This window comes from Toxotes jaculatrix, chromosome 13 (assembly GCF_017976425.1).
Source record: "Toxotes jaculatrix isolate fToxJac2 chromosome 13, fToxJac2.pri, whole genome shotgun sequence".
NCBI lineage: Eukaryota > Metazoa > Chordata > Actinopteri > Toxotidae > Toxotes > Toxotes jaculatrix.
In genome coordinates, this window is record NC_054406.1 from 23,994,129 (window position 1) to 24,014,087 (window position 19,959).

A 19,959-nucleotide genomic window follows, 5' to 3' on the forward strand; every position below is an offset into this window, starting at 1 on the left:
TAATGTGAAGCCTGAATGTTTGTGTTGAAGACGTCACCGTTGAAATGGAGAATTTAGTTCCATCGGAGTTCAGCTGATTCAGCTGATCAATAATCAATAATAATGAAAACATCAAACAGCAGCAGAGTGTGTGTGTGTTCACACTGGGAGTCATGAGGAGGTTTCATGTCTTAATAACATTTCAGCATGTGAACTTCAGTCTGACTGAGACTCAGTCCAACCAGTCACACAAACTTTGTGGCGCAGATGATTTTCTCCATCTGAAGGTAAATGTCAGCAGTTTTAATGATTTTGTTCTTCTGGTTATTTTAGATGGAGAAACTGGTTTATTATGAGTGTTTTACAGTTGGATGGAGTTTGTTTAAATCAGAAGGAGGTTTGAAACAGTCGTCTCAAACTGAAATATCAGCTTGGAAATTTTACACGAGTAAAGATGACTGTCTGTTTATGACATTCGTGTGTGTGTGTGTGTGTGTGTGTGTGTGTGTGTGTGTGTGTGTGTGTGTGTGTGTGAGGAAAAAAATTGTGACGGGTCTAAAAGGCAGATCAGTGAAAATGTTAAAGTCCTGATGAACTTTTCAGACATTAAACTATAGTGAAATAACAGGATATGGTCTGTAACAGACATGGACCCATGGGCCTCCTTCTCAGAGCAGGAGGAGCAGCTGATATTTCTACAGAACAAATGATGGAGAGGAGGATTTCAGTTGCTGTGCAGATGAATGGTTTGTGTTTTCTCTCCAGATGAAGGTAGAAAGTGTGTGTGAGCTGATGTGGATGTGAATTCAGCATCATGAATCAGTGTGAGGACAGAGAGGAGGGAGCCCCTCCACCTAAAAGCAGTCTGTGTGGGGACCATGAGATCCAGACCAAAGCTCAGAGGTGAGATGAGGATCTCTAACTGTCCATGACTCTTCTCCATGTCAGAGCTCAGCACTCACATCACTGCACCATCATTATTCACTCTCTTCAAGGTAAAAGGTAAAAATGTACATTTTGAGTGTACATTGTGTCCCAGAGCAAAGGGTTTGTCCACATCCTTTGTAAGCAACTCCAATTTAATGAAGCACCTCTCGACTGCACACGCTTCTACTAAACTTTTGGCCAAAAACGCTGTCGACACCGGTAATGATAGCAGGCCAGGTGTCGTTAACGTGAGCTCCGGAGAACTCGGCGCCACGCCGTCCAAGCAGCAAAAGCTGGATTTTTCTGCTCCAGCTCCACAAAAACTTGTGACATAGACGGAAGTAAAGCTGCCCTGGCATGCAGACGATTCAAGGGCCATCATACTCAGGACAGTATTGCAACTGAGCTCGATAATATTCACTCATCCTATGGAATTTCCCACAAAATAACATCAACTGTCAAAGATAATGGCTCTAATTTTGTCAAGGCCTTTAAAAATTATCAGCCAGTCGAGGAAGATGACTCTGAGGATGAGGTGACTTTTATAAACATTAATGATGTCTTGCAAAACAGTGTTGGTGATGACAGTGACGATGATGTGATTACTTTGCCACCACATCAGAGATGTGCATCACACACATTAAACCTTGTTTCATGTACTGATGTTGATAAGTGGATTCTGTCAAGACCAGAAATGAAAGCAGTATACAGAAGTGCTACAGCAAAATGCACAGCCTTATGGAACAAGGCTAGCTGTTCGACAGTGGCCGCAGAGACTGTGGATGAAGTCATTGCAAGAAAGCTGATAGTCCCTTGCACTACAAGATGGAACTCTTTTTATGATGCCCTTGCTCGAATCTGTGAGATCCCTATAGTCGAGCTGAACACCATATCATCCAAGTTTGGGTTAAAAGCCATTACAGAAAGAGTTCCTCAGGGAGTACTGTATGACAATGAAGCCACTAACAGTAGCCCTAGACATTCTTCAGGGAGAGGACAACTGTTTCCATGGTACTCTCTTACCCACGCTGGAGACATTGGTGTTCAAGACCCTGGAGCTGAAGAGTGGCCTGCAAATTCTGGTTGACCTTCCAGAGGCAATTGTTACACTAAGAACGATAGTATTTATTTTGAAATATGTTAAATACATCCATACATTATGTAAAAATTATAATGTAAAATGTTTTCTTAAAAAAATATGCTCATAAAGGTGCTCGAGACGAAGACCAGCAAACAGGTACTACCAGCACACCAACACATCCCAACTCAACCATAGAGGATGAGTTCTTTGCCTCTGATGACGAGGATGACGCTTCTGCTACTGCTGAAAGTCATGTCGCAGATTACTTTAAATCAGGAGCACAAGGGATGGACTCTCTTCATAGGTTTCCACTGATAAAGAAAATTTCGCTCAAATACAATGCAGCCACTCCATCCAGTGCTCCCGTAGAGAGACTGTTTAGCCTGGGGAAGCTCGTCTTTACTCCAAAGAGGAACAGGCTCTCTGACCTTAAGTTTGAAAAGCTTCTACTTTTAAGATACAATCAATGGTTTAATGGCTGAGATGGTGAGATGACTGGGTAGGCTGGGTGGGTGGATGAATGCATGCGTGCATGGATGAGTGTTAGGAAGGAGGATGGATAGATGAAGGAATGAATGCTAAGGAATTAAAGTTGGATTTGTTCAAGAAATTTCAGTACTATTACAGTACAGTACTATTGCTATTACTTTCAGTACTATTACTATACAGTAGTATTTTCAGTAGCCTACTGTTTTAAAAGCAGTTCTGTTAAACTGTTTTCTTTGTAAGAACATACTTGGAGCACTGTATGTCCACCAGTTGTCTTGAGTTGTGTGAAAGTGTGATTTATTTATTTTGTTTTGCTAGAGTTTTATTTTGCTGTTTACTTTTCTGATGAAGAAAATTCTTGAAGTACAGTTGTACCAGTTGTGGTCTTTTAAGGTGCAATAAATATTAAAGCCTCTGTGCAGGTACCCGACTTTGCTGTTCTACTCTACGCACCTGGCTTGTGAAACCTGTTCTGAAAAAAAAATTCAAATTCTTTGACATTTTTAAACTTTAAAAAAGTAATGAAGTAGTTACTTTCCCTGGTAACTACTTACTTTTATAGTGGAGTAACTCAGTTACTTTTTGGGAGAAGTAACTAGTAACTATAACTAATTACTTTTTCAAAGTAACGTGCCCAACACTGTTAACAACTGACAATCATGTCACTGATAAAGCATTAAATTCAAGAGCTAATTAAAAAGCCAACAGGAGAACACTGTTTCTTTTACAGGCTGTTGGTATAAGATTTGAATTTATTGCCTCAGTGTCACTGTAAATGTTTCCTTATTGAACTTCATATGCAGTGTGTATATTTGAACATGTCTGTGCTCAGAGATTCACTTTGAGTTATGAGGTTTGGTCTCAACTGCAGAAGTAAACTGGCAGAACAGTGAGACCTTAAGTGAGATTAGTTTCTTTGTGAGCTCATGATCAAGTCTGTCGAGGACACAGGATGAAGCAGGATGAACGGTTTGTATTTTTAGCTAAGAAGATTTTTTCCACAATCCCAGTTTTCATTTAAAGCACAGACTCATCACTCTGCCTCCACAAAGGCTCTAATCTAGTCACAAACTGCTTCACAGTCAAAGAGAGAGAAACAAATAAATAAAACAATAAGAACAGCAGATAAAATACAAGAGAGGAGCAGATATAGAACACAAGTGTAAACATAAAATACTACGTTACCTAAAAACCTGTCTGAACAGATGGATTTGTATCTGCTTTGTGAAAGAGTCCACAGAGTCCACACACCTCAGACTTACTGGGAGATTATTCCAAAGTTTAGAGGCTGCAAACTGGAAAGCACAATCTTCCTGAGTCTTAAAACATGTCTGAGGTACATTTAGAAAATCAGCACATTATACAGGGACAGTGATACACCTGGATGTGTTTCATCCAAAATAAAAATACTACCTTCTTCAACTAATACTGTATGTCAGCTTTCAGGGAGTCTGAAGACCCCAACCACCAACAGTGTGAGCTGCACACTGAATGTGATATTTCAGAGTTCTTTGAATTATCTTTTTCACTGTTAAGCAGGAAAAGTTTGGTTTGCATTATCAGTAACATAACACAGCTCTGATATGGCTGTAATTGATCAGTAAACAGTGACATAAGGCTGATATCCCAAAGTACAAACAAGAGCACAGGAGTGAGACTGAACTCCAAACTGTAGAGACTGAGGTAGAAGCTGCAAAGGTCCTGAGAGCTGAAAACAGAGAGACGTTTTAGAACAGAGCTTTCTCTCTAATCTTCAGCATAGATACACAAGTTTAGCTACTGAAGACACAGCTAAGGAGAGGAGAATGTTAAGAGTTGGCAATGGCCGGCTGTGTTACCAAGCCGGGTCACAGCAGCAGTGCAGCCATCTCTCCTCCTCTCCCTCTCCATCTGTACACATTCATATCCCATTAATGTATGTTACTAACTTGGCTTCTTCTCTCTCCCATGGTGTTGTGCTTTCTCGTCTCTGCAGTTACTTCCACCTCCAGAGCTGCAGTCTGGATCTGTGGCTGCAGGCAAACTACTGTTCCACATGCAAAGCACTGGTGGTTGATCTTCAACATAAATGATAAAAAGACTTGGAGGACGTCTGTTTCAACTATATAAGTCAGACTGCTGAAACCTCATGTTTGCTTCTTTTGAACTTTGGAAGTCCCTTTTACACAGGACATGGACTGTGGATTTTATGCTCCATCATTTAGGAGGATCCAAAGCAACAACCACAAATGATTTCAATTTACATAAAAAGACAAACTTGTAAAACAAAAAATAGGCACTTTTCCTTTAACACAAACCATAATGTTTTGAAACAAAAAAATGGAATCCTAAGTTGACATTATTAAAATCTCACAGATACAATCAGCATAAATAAATTGAACATGTCCTGAAATCTTTGGGCTGAAGTTCTTGTGTGATTAGACATCATGCCAATTTAACAAACATCCCACTGAACTGAAACAATGACATCATCTAAAAAAGGTTTTGACTTACTGAAAACCTTGGAGGTGATCTGGACTTTCCTGTAGTTTCCTCTTGTCCTTGTAACAGCAGTAGCTTCTTCCTTGGATAGTTTTAAGTTTTAATCCTTTATTCCCCTCAAGCTGGGGGAATTTATTCTCTGCATTTTACTCACACAAAGTGAACGAAACACATATGCACATGCACTAGAGACGCTCTGTATAAGGAGCCCGGGGAGCTGGGGTAGATTGGTGCATTGCTCCTTCACCATATCCATATTCATTGTGCGTATCCACTGTGCTTGGTCGAGGAATTGAACCAGCGACCCTCCGATCTCTGGGCGGTCCAAAGTCCAAAGCTCAACTTGCTGCGCCACGGCTGCCCCCAAAACGAACGCCCGAAACTTGAACCCTCAGATTAAAAATCTAATGCTCTACCGACTGAGCTATCCGGGGTCTAAACTGAGCTCTTCGGGCTCAGTAATTGGTCAATAATTGTGCAGAAATATTTGAGTGCTTCTTTCTTCCTAAATCATGAGCAAGTCCTGTCCAGTCCAACTGTTTCTGCTCCTGTTTGACTTCTGAACTTGTCTCTGGCTGTGTGTCCACTTACTGCAGCCTGTGACATCAGGCTGTAGAATGTTGATACATCAAAGACATCAAAGGACAAACACACGCTCGCGCGCACGCACGCACACACACACACACACACACACCTGTCTTACTATAGTTGTGAGGACACATGTTACCATAATGCATTCCCTTGCCCCTTAACCTAACCTAACCTTAACCATCATAACTGAAAGCCTAACACTAACCAAAACATAACTCATACTAATGATATTCAATCTTCTCCAAAATACCAAATTAATTACAACAATAAGCACTCAGGACCATTCAGCTGGGTTGGTGAATTCAGCACCAAGGACAGCAGCAGCTGAACTGTACACAACTACATGTACTAACACACAGCAAATTCACAAAGTACTAAAATCTGGAGTCAGGCAAAAAAGTGTGAAAGAGTTACATTTCTGGAGTTTATTTTATAACTCTGACTACAGTTTGTGTTAAGGTGTACACCCAGGCCGAGTTGAATTTTGGAGTTTATTCCCTGGTGTTCAGGATCTGGTTTTAACTCTGTCCCTGGAGTTCACAACGCATTTTATCGCGGCATGAGCAGCACAAGGAACGTCGTCACAAGGCTGGTAAGAGCATGATTTTTATCAGAAAGTACTTTAAATGTGTGATATTTTGTTATTGTTCTCACTTTCTCTACTTACATAGTACCGCTAATGACTGCGAACTTGATGTTGAACGTAACCCCATTGCTTTTACTCCATTATTTAGAGCAAGTAGCTCCCGCAGCATTAGTTAGCTAACTGTCCTTAGCTGCCATTGTGGAGCTGTTAGCTTTCACTCAAACGTTAATGTCGGCCATACTGTCTGTGGCGTGTGATGTGTCTGTATGACGGTAATGACAAACTGTTTGATAAGCTTCACAAATTAATGACGACGCGCATCTTGAAGGTAATTAATACTGTTTTGGAAATAACCATCCAACAATGCAACCGCATGTCGGTGTTTTAAGAGAATAATTTCCGGCTCAACGGCGCTGACGCAGCTGTAAAGTCAGTTTTGGCTAGCATGCTAACAGTTGAGCTTATAAACTGTAGCCTTGCTGTTTTGAACAGCGGTGAGAAACGTGTATTTTAACAGTGTGTAGTTGGGATAAACTTTAACTTGAACATGTTATTCTCAGACATATGACATTTTCTTCCTTTATGTCAAACCAACATGTTGATCAAAGTACAACATGGAGGGAAGAAGAAGGACATTAAACTGGAAGAGGCTTGCTTCTCAGATTTTCTCAGTGCAGGTCAGTCAGATGTTTAGTATTAAATTAATAAAGATGTAAACATGTTGTAACGTGGAGTTGTTATGGTATAGTCCAGCAGAAGTTTCTTATCCCAGAAACTACAACACTGAAAGTCACAGATCAACAGGGAGCAGAGGTGGATGAGGATGTTTCAAAGATCTGTGTTTTTCATCTACAGTGATGATGGTAGGACATTTAAACATTCATATTGTAGCGACCCGGAACAATGAAGCTACGAAGCAACTGGTTTTCCTGAACTTTATTCTCGAACTGGAACACAGGCTACTGTGGGCCGTAGCCAACGCCAAAACAATAAAACAGGCCAGCACAGCAACATATAACATTCGCCCATTAGCTCTCTCTCTCGGCTCCCTCGTCCCGGCTCTCGTAAACACACCCCTCACCGCCATGGCAACTGCCATGATTGACAGGCTTCACAGCCTCTAACAACGCCACTCCCCCAAACGTCACCCCATACACTGCAGCCTAACTTAATAGAACACAACTCACAGCCACGGTCCATACACAGTCCGTTACACTACCCCCCCTTGTCAAAGTCCCTCGCCCCCGAGGGGGCAAACAAAGTCTCTCAGATGGGCAGGGGGTCTGTGATTTCTCCGTGGCCGTGTCCGACCCAGGTTAGGAGAAGGAGGGCCTGGGAAAGGTCCTGGTGAAGGGAAAGGTTGTGAGGGCCCGGATGACCCATCCGGGTCCCCAGAGGGGGCTTGTTGGGGGCTCTGGGCTGTGTCTGGGGGGTCCGGAGTCGTATTCCTCGGTCCCAGTGGAGCAGCTGTGCCCCGGTAGGGAGCCAGCCTGTCCCAATGTAGAGCAACTTTCCGCCCCCTTGATGGCAATTGGACCCTGTACACGACCTCACCCAGTCTCTCTAGGACCCTGCAGGGCCCCACCCACACACTGTCCAGCTTAGGGCATCTGCCCTTCTTCCTTTGGGGGTTATATACCCACACTGATTCTCCAACCTCAAAATGGCGTCCTCTGGCACGCACGTCATAGTTCCTCTTCTGTCTCGCTCCTGCGCTCAGAAGCTGGCCTCTGGCGAACTCATGGGCGGATTCAAGGCGGTCCTGTAGCTTCCTAGCATACTCCGGTCCCGGGGGAACCACAGGGGTGTCAGGTGGTTTTCCTACCATCATCTCTGCTGGAGTCCGGATCTCTTTGCCCAACATGAGGAGGGAAGGGGAGCAGGCAGTGGAGTCCTGGGCCGCAGTGCGATATGCCATTAACACCAGGGGGACGTGTGTATCCCAGTCGCGCTGGTGTTTAGCTGTCACGATGGCTAACTGCTGTGCTAGTGTGCGGTTAAACCTCTCCACGAGACCGTCGCTCTGAGGGTGGAGGGGTGTGGTTCGGGTCTTGTGGGAGCCAAGTTTTTCACACATAACTGCAAACACACGGGACTCAAAGTTCCTCCCCTGATCAGTGTGGATGACCTCTGGCACCCCAAATCTGCTGAACATCCCCTCTACCAGCGCGTCCACGATGGTCTCAGCCTCCTGGTCTGGCAGACTGTATGCCTCTGGCCACTTGGTGAAGTAGTCCATAGCAGTGAGAATGTAGCGGTTTCCCCTATCTGTACGGGGAAACGGCCCGAGAACATCAATTCCCACCCTTTCCATGGGGCACCCTGTTGGAAACTGCTGGAGCTGAGCATGAGATCTCTCTGTGGGGCCCTTCCGTGCAGTGCAACTGTCGCAGCGCCGGCAATAGTCTTCCACGTCTCGTCGATGCTGGCCCCAATAAAACCCCTGTCGGAGCCGGCGGAGAGTTTTAGCTACTCCAAAGTGGCCAGAACCAGGTGCACCGTGCACTGCCTGGAGCACCGCCTCCCGCAGGGCCTTTGGCACCACCACCTGCCACCGTGTCTCTCCTGTAGCTGGCTCCTTCCAGCCCCTCTGTAGCACTCCATCACACAGGCGCAGAACTCCAAACATCGACCAAAGTCCCTTTGTGGCTCGTGAAAACATGGCAACATCTTCCCCTGGAGGTTGACGCTGTGCCGCCAACCAAGAGAGTACAGGTCTGATGTCCACATCATCCCCCTGTTTGTGTGCCCACTCTGCTCTATTCACAGCTGTCAGTCTCTGGTCGGTGGTCGGCCCCTCTTCCCTCACAGCTGCACATCTCACATCAGGGTTTAGTTGCTCTCTCTCCAGCATCTCTCTTTTCTCACAGAACTGGCAGGAGTCAGCGCTGCAGGGACGGCGAGAAAGTGCATCAGCGTTCCCATGCTGGGCCCCTGGCCTGTGGACCACAGTGAAGTCATAGGCTTGTAGCTCTTCGATCCAGCGTGCCAGCTGACCCTCTGGTTCTCTGAAAGACATGAGCCACTGCAAAGCGGAGTGATCAGTCCTGACCGTGAAGTGGAGGCCGCCCAGGTAATACTTGAAATGTCGTATGGCACTGACCACAGCGAGCAGCTCTCTTCTGGTGACACAGTAGCGACGTTCTGCCTTGTTGAATGTCCTGCTGTAGTATGCCACTACTCTCTCTCCTCCAGGCGTCACCTGAGCCAGCACAGCCCCTGAGCCCACGTTGCTGGCGTCTGTGTCCAGGATGAAAGGCAGGGTGAGGTCAGGTGGGGACAGAACCGGGGCCTCCCCAAGGGCTCTTTGTAGGGCCGTGAATGCTGCATGGCACTCCTCTGTCCATGTGAATGTCTCTCCTTTTTGCAGGAGACAGAACAGGGGCGCCGCTATGCAGGAGAACCCCCTCACGAACTTCCTGTAGTAGGAGGCCAGTCCCAGGAAACTCTTCAGGTCCTGCACAGAGTTAGGGGTGGGCCAATCCTTCACCGTTTGCACCTTCTCATGCACGGTGCCGACCCCTCCTCCTCCCAATTTGTGGCCCAAGAAGGTGACCTCCCGCCTCAGGAAACAGCATTTCTGGGGATGTAGTTTTAGTCCTGCTGCCGCCACTCTCTCCAGCACCCGTCTGAGTGCCCCGAGAGCTGACTCGAAGGAATCACCATGGACCAGAATGTCGTCGAGGTACACAACACACTCTTGGCGGGGAATGTTAGCAAGTACCTTGTCCATCAGTCTCTCAAATGTGGCGGGGGCGTTGCAGAGGCCAAATGGGAGGACTTTAAACTGCCACAGGCCGCCACTGGTGATGAAGGCAGTTTTGGGTCTGGCCTCAGGAGCAAGGGGAACCTGCCAGTACCCACTACGCAGGTCCAGAGAGGAGAACCAAGATGACCCTGCCACAGTGTCGAGGGCCTCGTCGATGCGTGGGAGGGGGTAGGGGTCTTTTTTGGTCACCTTGTTGAGGGGTCTGAAATCCACACAAAACCTCCAGTCCTCTTTCACCTTTTTGGGAACCATGACGACTGGAGAGGCCCAGGAGCTTGTGGAGGGCTCAATGAGTCCAGCCTGCTGCATCTCTCGGAGGGCTTTGTCTGCCGCAGTCTGCTTGGCTAGGGGAAGGCGTCGAGGTCTCATCCTGATGGGCTGTGCGTCTCCAGTATCAATGTTGTGCTGGATCAGGTCTGTCCGGCCCACATCCTCCTCAGACAAGGAGAAACACTCCTTGAACTCGAGCAGCAGCTGCCACAGCAGACTCCGTTCACTAGGGCTCAGACCATCACAGTTTTTCTGCCAAACCTCCCTCACGGCCAAGACTCTCTCACACCCATCTGCTAGTGAGAGAGAGGGTGGATGTGTGTGTGAAGCAGTGGTGGTCAGGGTGGAGGGTGGCAAGGGTGGTTCACTGGGGGATGTGCAGCGGACGACCGTGTTGTTTGTTGTCTCAGCTGCCCTAACTGTGACAGTGTGGGTCACAGAGCAGCCAGGTTGGGACGGCCGCTTGGACATCTGGATAACATGTCCATCTGGAAAGGTGAGTGTGCCTTTCCTGGTGTTAATGACACAGTCCAATGCTTCAAGAACATCCAGTCCCAGAATACAGTCCTCCAGGCTCGCGACCTACACTGGGCAGCGAACTGACTTCTTCCCCAACCCCAGAGTCACTACTGCTTCCCCCACCATTGGAGCTCGTTCTCCGGTGACAGTCTGCAATTTCACCACGGTGGGGAAAACCAAGATCTCAGCACTCAGCACACTGGGTTTTATCAGGGTGGCTGAGGAACCCGTGTCCACGAGTGCAGAGCAGCATGTTTCTCCAATAGTCACTGACGCGTACCAGCAGTCTCCAATCCAGGTTCGGCCCAGTAACACTAGCCGTTCCAGCTGTCCATCAAGATCCTCTGCTGGTCGCTCTGCTACGGCTTGGCTGGAGTGTTGCACTGTTGGAAGAGGTCGGGACACAGGTCTAAGGGTCCGCATTGTCCCGGTCATGCGGTCCCCGGTGCGTTTCCCTGATTCTGAGGTGTGCGGGGGCAGTCTCGGACTAGATGGCCTGGTTGTCCACATCCCCAGCAGAGCCTTGAACGTGGCCTCCCTCTCTGTTCCTCTCTCAGTGTGGCAGCCTGCACTAACTGTGTCAATTTGTCCATCCAGGCTGGTTCTGTTGCCTTTGAGTCAGTTACATTAGCAGCTCTCACCTTTGGTGATGTTCCGAGCGTGCCTGCCAGGGAACCAGCACACAGCATTTCTCTTTCTATAGCCAGCTCCAAAGCCTGTTGTAGAGACCTAGGATGAGCCAACAGTGTCTGGATACGCAGGTCGGCTGGCAGCAAGGCCTGGAGGAAATGGTCTCGGGCTAACTCGCTCTGGATGGCCGGAGGCATGTGAGCATAGGTGCGATGAACTAGACCTTCAACATCATTGGCCAGATCTCTCAGTGGCTCTCCTGGTCGCCGCTGGCGGCTGCACAGCTCAGATCGTAGCAGGCTGGCTGCCGAGCATAGTCCAAACCGTCTCTTTAGAGCTCCGACTAAGGCATCATAGTCGCTCCTATCGTCCGGGCTTAATAGCAGCAGGCTTGACAAAGCGTCCCCAGTAAGGCACACTGCTAGCTGCAGTGCTTTCTCTTCAGTGGACCACCTGCCAGCTTGAGCTAACAGTTCAAATTGTGCATGAAAAGCTTCCCAGTCTGCTTGGCCATCATATCTGGGAGTTTTCATTGCGGGTAGGAGGGCGCCACCGTGTGGCCCTACCTGTCTGCTCATGTCCATGCTCCTGGCAGCTGCTGTTTTCCCGCCTTTAGCATCGCCCTCTCCGGCGCGGCGAGAAGAGCCCAAGCCAGCCTCTGTAGCCATCCTCACTGCCATCTCTCTCACCCGCTCTCTGTGTCCTGCCGCACTCTGAGCGGTGTCCATGTCCTCATCAGATACCTCCTCCCGCTTGATCTTGAAAAGTTTCTGTGGCAACATGTTGCTCCCCCGCAGAACACTTAGCAGCAGTTAGCACCTCGTCAAGCTAGCGAGCGGCGTGGTAGCCCAGTTGGCGAAGTCCGGTCACTTCTGACACCAATTGTAGCGACCCGGAACAATGAAGCTACGAAGCAACTGGTTTTCCTGAACTTTATTCTCGAACTGGAACACAGGCTACTGTGGGCCGTAGCCAACGCCAAAACAATAAAACAGGCCAGCACAGCAACATATAACATTCGCCCATTAGCTCTCTCTCTCGGCTCCCTCGTCCCGGCTCTCGTAAACACACCCCTCACCGCCATGGCAACTGCCATGATTGACAGGCTTCACAGCCTCTAACAACGCCACTCCCCCAAACGTCACCCCATACACTGCAGCCTAACTTAATAGAACACAACTCACAGCCACGGTCCATACACAGTCCGTTACAATATTTTGCTGCACTTATATTTTGAGAGATTTGTATCTTGACACAGACAAAAATATGTGATTGTGAGAAGTGGATGATAAGAATTCCAAAGTACAGTATTTAATCAGTTCATATTAAGCTGTATGTGTTGTCTGCATTTCAGACCTCCCATCTACTGAAGCATCTATGAACCTGGCTGATCGTTCAGACCTGACAGAATATGTGACCCTCACTACTTGTGGTAAGCAGAGTTATAGGTAATGGTAATGTTTTGTCTTGAGACAGGTAATATCCAGCCAGGTATGTGATATAGTTTTAATGTGCTGGACTTTAGATTTTATTTGCCTTATACTTGTGTGTGTGTGTGTGATCTTCAGATCTAAGTGTCCTGCAGCAAGGGTGTGAAGGCTCCTCCTCTCCAAGTCTGACACATACACTGTCAGTCTCAAGCACTTTAAGCAGAGACACAAGTGATTCTGGATGCCAGCCTTTGATGGACAGTGTGCTTGCTACTTGTATACAACTAGATTTTAATCATTATTTATTAGACATAATTCTTAAAAAATGCAAGTAATATGTATGTAATAGGTATTAGATGAATGTATTTGCTTACAACATAGATCTAACTGACTGTAGCCCCTAAATTAGTAACGTTCAGTTATAGCTACTCTAGGAACCGTTACTCTACAATGAACTGGCGACTTTTTTATTTTTTTAAATGAACTGGTGACTTGTCCAGAGTGTAGCGCGGCCAGATGACAGTTAACGCAGGCTCCAGCCTGCGCCCCGTCAAACGTAATGTTACAGACAGAAATGAATGAACAAGTAGCCTAATTGTTTCAGCCGCCCTCGGTAGTTTTACTCTCGCCATTCACAGAAAAAAAAGTTTTTAATGTCCTGGGCCCCTGCTCTGCTGCTCCTACTCCTGGCCTCCTTCTCAAGTCTTTTTTGGTGTCCGGACTTGTGTTTTTTGGGGGCCATCCTAACCCTGCTGGAGTTCGCTCGCGCTCCGCTCACTTGAGGAAGAACGAACAGCGGTGTGGACCAAACCATTTTTTTAAAAAGGGGCCAAGGGGGTTATTGAAATTATTAAAATTAGAATATTGTATGACTTGTGGCTTTGTTTTAATTCTGAGTCATTCATATGAATATATATTAGTTCAGTGTATGCATAATCATTTTGTCATAGAGGCTACTGGGGGCTGTGTGTGGGCCCTAGCGGGCTGTGGGCCCTTATAATTGTCATCACCTTTCCCCCCTATACGACGGCGCTGCTCTCCTTCTCTTTCGCCACGAAAGAGGAGAGAAGAACTTTCTCTTTCTCTGCTTCTCTACTCTTCTCTCTTTCTCTTCCCTCCACAGAGAGAAAAAACTCTCTCTACAGTGTTACTACAATATAAGGAATGCTGTAGAAGAGAACGAAGAACAGAATATTGTAGAATAGAACGTAGAACGGAATGCGGTAGAAGAAAACGTAGAACAGAATATTGTAGAATAGAACATAGAACAGACTGCTGTGGAACAGAACATATAACAGAATACTGTAGAATAGAACGTAGAACGGAATGCTGTAGAATAGAACGTAGAACAGAATGCTGTAGAAGAGAACACAGATCAGAATGCTATAGAATAGAACGCAGAATACTGTAAAATAGAACTTAGAAGAGAATACTGTATAATAGAACATAGAATACTGTAGAAGAGAACGCAGAACAGAATGCTGTAGAATAGAACGTAGAACGGAATGCTGTGGAATAGAACGTAAAACAGAATGCTGTCTAATAGAACGTAGAACAGAATGCTGTAGAATAGAACGTAGAACAGAATACTATAGAATAGAATGCAGAACAGAATACTGCAGTATAGAACGTAGAACAGAATACTGTAGAATAGAACGCAGAACAGAATACTGTAGAACCGAACGTAGAACAGAATACTGTAGAATAGAGCGTAGAACGGAATGCTGTAGAAGAGAACACAGAACGGAATGCTATAGAATAGAATGCAGAATACTATAAAATAGAACTTAGAATAAAATACTGTATAATAGAGCATAGAATACTGTAGAAAAGAACGCAGAAGAGAACGCTGTAGAATAGAACGTAGAACAGAATTCTGTAGAATAGAACATAGAACACTGTAAAAAATAACTTAGAAGGGAATACTGTATAATAGAATGTAGAACACTGTAGAAGAGAATGTAGAACAGAACGTAGAACAGAATACTGTAGAATAGAACGTAGAACGGAATACTGTAGAATAGAACGCAGAACGGAATACTGTAGAATAGAACGTAGAATGGAATGCTGTAGAAGAGAACGTAGAACAGAATGCTGTAGAAGAGAACACAGAACAGAATGTTGTAGAACAGAACGTAGAACAGAATGCTGTAGAACAGAACGTGGAACAGAATGCTGTAGAATAGAACGTAAAACAGAATGCTGTAGAATAGAACACAGAACAGAGTAGAATAGAACGCAGAACAGAATACTGTAGAAAAGAACGCAGAACAGAATGCTGTAGAATAGAACATAGAACACTGTAAAAAATAACTTAGAAGGGAATACTGTATAATAGAATGTAGAATACTGTAGAAGAGAACGTAGAACAGAACGTAGAACAGAATACTGTAGAATAGAACGTAGAACGGAATACTGTAGAATAGAACGTAGAACGGAATACTGTAGAATAGAACGCAGAACAGAATACTGTAGAATAGAACGTAGAATGGAATGCTGTAGAAGAGAACGTAGAACAGAATGCTGTAGAAGAGAACACAGAACAGAATGTTGTAGAACAGAACGTAGAACAGAATGCTGTAGAATAGAACGTAAAACAGAATGCTGTAGAATAGAACATAGAACAGAATAGAATAGAACGCAGAACAGAATACTGTAGAAAAGAACGCAGAACAGAATTCTGTAGAATAGAACATAGAACGGAATGCTGTAGAATAGAACGTAGAATGGAATACTGTAGAATAGAACGTAGAACGGAATGCTGTAGAATAGAACGTAGAACGGAATGCTGTAGAATAGAACGTAGAACAGAATGCTGTAGAAGAGAACACAGATCAGAATGCTATAGAATAGAATGCAGAATACTGTAAAATAGAACTTAGAAGAGAATACTGTATAATAGAACATAGAATACTGTAGAAGAGAAGGCAGAACAGAATGCTGTAGAATAGAATGTAGAACACTGTAAAATATAAATTAGAAGGGAATACTGTATAATAGAATGTAGAATACTGTAGAAGAGAACGTAGAACAGAATACTGTAGAAGAGAACGTAGAACAGAATACTGTATAATAGAACGTAGAACGGAATGCTGTAGAATAGAATGTAGAACGGAATGCTGTAGAAGAGAACGTAGAACGGAATGCTGTAGAGCTGTTTTGTTAAATACTTGCTTATGCTATACCTATCTATACTTTGTTTCACAGTGTGCACTGAAATATGGGGATTTACGGGGATTTCCGCAGGTTGTTTACCTGATAGACACCAGCTGTTTTGTGTATCACTCTTTGTCTAGCACTGCTGAACCTTGAGGGAGCTATTATTAAAGCATGTAGGAGTAAAACTGAGATAAGATTTGCTTGGACAGTTTTTAAAAATTAATAATGAAACTTCCTGACACCATTAGATAACAACATATGGCCAAGGTACATCCGACGGGAGGAGCCTATAACTCATCCAAGGAGAAAAAGACACCATTGTAACTCAGACCTGTCAAGTACCTGAAAAATAAGATTTAGTGAGGAAGTGGTTGACACTGATAAAAACTGGCTAATATTAATTATGGAAATGGGAAGGGACATGCCCAAACATGTCAAAAACACGCCCAGACATGTCCCTGAGAACAGGTGCAACCCACCATATAAAATATGATGTACATTTGACTAAGTTTCAGTTGTTCCTGCAGGACTGCTCATGCTCTTGAACTCTGTATTGAGGAATAAAGCATCCTGGACTCAACTTCTCTGATCTCCAGCCTCTGATTGACTCTGTGCATTTACTCTGACTAAAGATCTGAAAAACCTGAATTCTACAGGAGACAAAAGAGTACAAGAAGAAGGTGTGGGGCCTCAGCTGGGCCTGAGCTCTGCTTCAACTGGCCATTGACAGGGTTCAGCCACCCAGCCTGCAGAAAAATCCACATCAACGGAATGCTGTAGAATAGAACGTAGAACGGAATACCGTAGAATAGAACGCAGAACAGAATACTGTAGAATAGAACGCAGAACGGAATTCTGTAGAATAGAACATAGAACGGAATGCTGTGGAATAGAACGTAAAACAGAATGCTGTAGAATAGAACGTAGAACAGAATGCTGTAGAATAGAATGTAGAACGGAATGCTGTAGAAGAGAACGTAGAACAGAATGCTGTAGAAAAGAACGTAGAACAGAATGCTGTAGAACAGAACGCAGAACAGAATACTGTAGAATAGAACGCAGAACAGAATACTGTAGCACAGAACGTAGAACGGAATGCTGTGGAATAGAACGTAAAACGGAATGCTGTAGAATAGAACGTAGAACAGAATGCTGTAGAATAGAATGTAGAACGGAATGCTGTAGAAAAGAACGTAGAACAGAATGCTGTAGAACAGAACGCAGAACAGAATACTGTAGAATAGAACGCAGAACAGAATACTGTAGCACAGAACGTAGAACGGAATGCTGTAGAATAGAACGTAGAACGGAATGCTGTAGAAGAGTACACAGAACAGAATGCTATAGAATAGAACGCAGAACAGAATACTGTAGAATAGAATGTAGAACGGAATGCTGTAGAATAGAACGCAGAACAGAATACTGTAGAATAGAATGTAGAACAGAATGATGTAGAACAGAATGCTGTAGAAGAGAACACAGATCAGAATTCTGTAGAGTAGAACGCAGAACACTGTAAAATATAACTTAGAAGGGAATACTGTATATTCCTTACAGAGAAAGAGAGAGAACTCTCTTTCTCTATAAGGCGCTGTATAATTAATGAATAAATTGAATTGAATTGATGGCAGTAAAATAAGAGTTAGAATGAAATCCTCCATCATCTCTGCCCTTCATTTTCATACAGTAGATAAGATAAGATAAGATAAGATAAGATAAAACTTTAATTTTCCCACAATGGGGAAATTACACTGTTACAGCAACAAAGAGCAGATGCAATAGGGCACAGGCACTCAGAATATACAGAATATACAGATAATACAGATAGAATATAAAGGCTCCAAGAAAATTATTAGAGGAAACAATAATAATAAATACTATAAACAGTATGACCAAAGTGACTATGTGCACTGTTTGAACAGTAAGAGAAATAAAAAGAAGAAAGGCTGCACATATAGCACCAATTTTAAGTCCAGGAGTGAGTATGTGTGTGTTTTGTGTGCATGTGCTTTGCTCAGCACAGTTGGTTGTAGTTCTTTAAGTGGAAGAAGAAAATATTTTCTTGAATCCACATCAGCAACTTGCCATTGAGGAAATATCCAATTTACAAGTAGGCACGTTACAGGCCATGAATGAGGCAAAGTGGTAAATGCAGCTCCAAAAGTCACAATTGGAAGAATCCAGATGGCTCAAATTACAAAGTGTGGATACATTACAGATAGCTGTTACTGTAGTATGACTGAGGTGTACCATGTTGGAAATAAAGCTCTTTATACTGTATACAGACAGTATTAGATGACAGTATTAGTAACAATCAGTGTGGAATTCAGCCCAGCACAGAGTACCATTGTGCCTTCAAGGAAACTTTGCCGGAAAGTTTTCAGAAAGACGGAAAAAAGAAGCAAAGAAGGAAAGAAAGAAAAGAAAACATAAGCTCAACAAAATATATGTGTAGTTTTTTTCAGAAAATCACATTTTACATACCCTGGCAAAATTTGTGAAATTTTGTCCATTTTTCAGAAAATGTGTTTGATCATGCAAAAGCTTTTCTTTCATTCAGAGTTAGTGGTCAGGCAAAGTTATTTATTATCACATAATTATATTTGCTCTTTTTAAATCATAGAGACAAGTTGAAACACCCCAATGGCCCTGATCAAAAGTATACATACCCTTGAAGTTTTGGCCTGATACTATGCACACAAGTTGACACAAACAGCTTTAAATGGCTTTTAAGGGTCACTGTCCACACCTGTCACCTGTTTGGCTGTAATTAGTGTGTGTGTATAAAGAGTCAGTGAGTCTATGGGCTCCTGACAGACGCCTGCACATTTCATCTAGTGCTGCACTGATTTTGCTGGATTCTGAACCATGGGGAAAGCAAAAGAACTATGAAAAGACCTACAAGAGAAGGTATTTGAACTTTAGAAAGCAGGAAAAGGATAGAAAAAAGAGAATTGAAAATCTTTACAATTAAAAACAGTAATTGAAGAAGAATGGGAGAAGATTACCCCTCAACAGTGTGAAAGGCTCGTGGAGAACATGCCAGCCAGGATTAAAGTGCTACTGCTTGCTAATGGCAGGAGTACTAAATATGAATTCTGTTATGTGATGCTTTATCTTTTGTTCAGTTTTGAAGACATTCTTTGCTATTTGTTAACTTTGATAACAACAATGTTGAGAACTGACATGTTGACACCATGAAGAATTTACTTTTGCTAATTTTTTGTCTTGATAACAATAAACAAAAGAAATGATTTTTGTTTGTGTCTGTCTGATGCAGCCACATCTTGTGAAATCCTAAAAAGATTTTTCTGCAAATATTTCATGATAATATTTGAGATTGTGTAAAATTTGAAGGGTGTCCCAAAACGTTTTTCCACTACTGTATATATATAATGTGCTTATTGAATTGAAACCCAGAAACAGGTTGATGCTCTGAGCTTAGAACAGAGTGTGCTGCCATCTTGTGCTGAAATAAACGTCCTGCTAATAAGCTGGGACTTGACAAGTGCCACACAAAGGATCCCTGGTTTGAGTGTTTACCCCACAGTCACTGAGGCGTGGACGTCACTGGCTGTAGTCATGCCAAGGTTGTCTAAGGCATGTGGCCAGTGGCTCTCACTGTGGGAGGAGCTGCTGGAACTGGGCTGGCAGTTTGATCCTCAGCTCCTCCTGTCCACATGCAGAAGCGGCAAGCACTGCCATCAGTGTGTGTGTGTGTGTGTGTGTGTATGTGAATGGGTAAACAAGAGCCAAATATAAAGCCCTTTGGATATAAGCACTATGTAAATGACAGGCATAGAACATATAGAATAGCAAATAGTGTGAGTAGCAGACAGTCTAAAATAGTGTATTAGCAATTTACTGTACATGCCAATGAAAATAAGTGCAGGTGTAAAGATACAAGTTGATGCAGTGAGATTTCCATCTTTGCTTTAAGGTTATTGTGATGACAGTATGTGGTTTTATGATGCTATAAATCATTGATAACAGACTTCTATCAAATATTATCAGACACTGAGATTGTGAATGAGCGACTAGCCACAAT